This window comes from Dendropsophus ebraccatus, unplaced genomic scaffold (assembly GCF_027789765.1).
Source record: "Dendropsophus ebraccatus isolate aDenEbr1 unplaced genomic scaffold, aDenEbr1.pat pat_scaffold_1243_ctg1, whole genome shotgun sequence".
Lineage (NCBI taxonomy): Eukaryota > Metazoa > Chordata > Amphibia > Anura > Hylidae > Dendropsophus > Dendropsophus ebraccatus.
The window spans coordinates 47,074-50,098 of NW_027208660.1; the positions used below are offsets into that span (position 1 = coordinate 47,074).

The 3,025-nt window shown below is 46.4% G+C and overlaps 1 long non-coding RNA gene across 1 annotated transcript; it reads right to left on the reverse strand.

The window, feature by feature from the left end:
- Window positions 1-1,978: 1,978 nt before the first annotated feature.
- LOC138775011 (uncharacterized) lies at window positions 1,979-2,543 on the reverse strand. The gene is made up of 3 exons (XR_011360460.1): window positions 2,505-2,543; window positions 2,180-2,227; window positions 1,979-2,060 (listed from the first exon to the last, which is right to left on the reverse strand). It is a non-coding gene; the product is annotated as an uncharacterized lncRNA (long non-coding RNA).
- Window positions 2,544-3,025: the final 482 nt, after the last annotated feature.

Here is a 3,025-nt window from a genome sequence, read left to right on the forward strand (position 1 = left end):
ACATGTGGGTGAAACCAGTCCCGCAGGTAGTGGCCAATGTATCCACAGTGTTGGAATGTCGTGTGTACATTGGCTACCACTGGTTTCACCCACATGTGACAATCGATGCCCAGTACCTGCCCACTGTCTCAGCCCGCTGCCTTTATGCCAAGTCAGATAGTGTAGAATGAGAAGACACCAAACCGCAGGAGAGACAAAAGGAAAGATAATGCCTTCTAGCTCCCTAGCTAACTTATCTAAGGCGCCTCCTCCAGACCCCTCTAGGTGTTCTTAGAGTCTAGTCCTCCTATTTTTGATGGTAAAGGGGGTTCCTCCTTCCCCCATAAGAGGCAAATAAATCTTCCGGATGTTATGGGCCCCTATTTGCCTCTAGATGTTAAAAGGGGTTATCTGGGCAGCTGAAAAGATATTTCCACCATTACCAGCATCTCACTTCCAGTTCGGACTCATCTCATCCCAACATCTTCTGACCTGGCAAAGGTCTGAGACAGTAGATCAGGTACTATGGTGTGATCACCACATGTGGGTGAAACTCACCGCCAGCAGTGGTCAATGTACGCGCAATGTTGTGATGACATTGGCAACATTGTTTGTACATTGACCGCCACTGGTTTCACCCGCATGCGACAATCACAACAAAGTACCTGGCCCACTGTCTCAGGCCGCCTCCGTTTTGCCAGATAAGAAGATGATGGTGCAAGAGGAGGCCAAACTAGAAGTGAGACGCCGGCGAGGAAGGAAATGCCTTTTTAGTAACCTAGATAACCCCTTTAAGGGCACCTCCTCCAGACCCCTCTAGGTGTTCTTAGAGTCTAGTCCTCCTATTTTTGATGGTAAAGGGGGTTCCTCCTTCCCCCATAAGAGGCAAATAAATCCTCCGGATGTTATGGGCCCCTATTTGCCTCTAGATGTTAAAAGGGGTTATCTGGGCAGCTGAAAAGATATTTCCACCATTACCAGCATCTCACTTCCAGTTCGGACTCATCTCATCCCAACATCTTCTGACCTGGCAAAGGTCTGAGACAGTAGATCAGGTACTATGGTGTGATCACCACATGTGGGTGAAACTCACCGCCAGCAGTGGTCAATGTACGCGCAATGTTGTGATGACATTGGCAACATTGTTTGTACATTGACCCCCACTGGTTTCACCCGCATGCGACAATCACAACAAAGTACCTGCCCCACTGTCTCAGGCCGCCTCCGTTTTGCCAGATAAGAAGATGATGGTGCGAGAGGAGACCAAACCAGAAGTGAGACGCCGGCAAGGAAGGAAACGCCTTTTTAGTTGCCTAGATAACCCCTTTAAGGGCACCTCCTCCAGACCCCTCTAGGTGTTCTTAGAGTCTCGTCCTCCTATTTTTGATGGTAAAGGGGGTTCCTCCTTCCCCCATGAGAGGCAAATAAATCCTCCGGATGTTATGGGCCACTATTTGCCTCTAGATGTTAAAAGGGGTTATCTAGGCAGCTGAAAAGATATTTCCACCATTACCAGCATCTCACTTCCAGTTCGGACTCATCTCATCCCAACATCTTCTGACCTGGCAAAGGTCTGAGACAGTAGATCAGGTACTATGGTGTGATCACCACATGTGGTTGAAACTCACCGCCAGCAGTGGTCAATGTACGCGCAATGTTGTGATGACATTGGCAACATTGTTTGTACATTGACCGCCACTGGTTTTCACCCCGCATGCGACAATCACAACAAAGTACCTGTCCCACTGTCTCAGGCCGCCTCCGTTTTGCCAGATAAGAAGATGATGGTGTGAGAGGAGACCAAACTAGAAGTGAGACGCCGGCGAGGAAGGAAACGCCTTTTTAGTTACCAAGATAACCCCTTTAAGGGCACCTCCTCCAGACCCCTCTAGGTGTTGTTGAGTGTCTATTCCTCCTATCTCTGATGGTAAAAGGGGGCTCCTCCTCCCCCAATGTGTGGTAAATGTATCCTCCGGATGTTATTGGCGTCCCATTTACCACTTGATGTTCCGGACGCCTCCTCCTCCAGACAGCTCCAGATGGTCGGGTGTCTTCTCCTCACTCTGGCGGGCCGGTGTTACCTAGATAGGATATATAACAAGCAATGTGTTAATAATGACAGGTTACATATATAGGCTCCATATGAATATACAGTCAGAATAAAAGTGATCTGAGGTGTGATGGGATTTTGGGTACTCACCTTTACTCCTCCTTGGTGGCGCAGCAGCAGCAGAACAGCGCCCGCAGTCTATAAGGGAAGGAGAAAAAACCAGCATGACTTTCCTGAGATCAGACCCGTCAGCAGTGATGGGAATAGACATTACACTGGAGAGAGGGGACTCAGTGCTATCCTAGTGGGTGAGATACAGGCGGCACCATGTTACTTGTATGTCTGTATTATGTACATGAGGCCTTTCATGGTTATTATATGTGACTGGTAATATAATATATAGTGATGACATGAGGATATACAGTGCAGCAATAGAGGTGTGTTATCATGTAAGTGTATCATCCCATATATTTACCTGGATAAGATGGATCTCCTCCTGCTGCTGCTTCTGCTGAGGAGAAGTGACCAAGAAATGGAGGGAAATCAAAGGTTAGTGTAAGGAAACCAGAATTTCTGAGCACATTATATAGAAACAATATAAAGCAAATGTATTCCTATAGCTGGGCCATCAGCTCCTGCAGCTACATGTATTATAGTCAGGTCTAGTTCTATCCTTCCAGCATTTAATTACCAGCTCTATTCACACCTGCAGTAATATAATATTCACCATTACCCACAATAGAAATTAGATCCACCTCCAAATAGAGCGCCCCCTGTCCTCTCTATACAGGATGGTAAATAACAAATCCTTTTATTCACAATGTTATCAGCTTTGTTTCATTACCTGGGGATCTCCTCAGTCGTCGCCTCATCGTCCTCATTTTTCTATGTGATAGAATGTAAACACTCATATTAAATGTAGTACTATAACACATTTATATGGTTCATTGTAAAGAAAGTGATTGCAAAGGTAATGGAATTGAGCTGTACATTGCT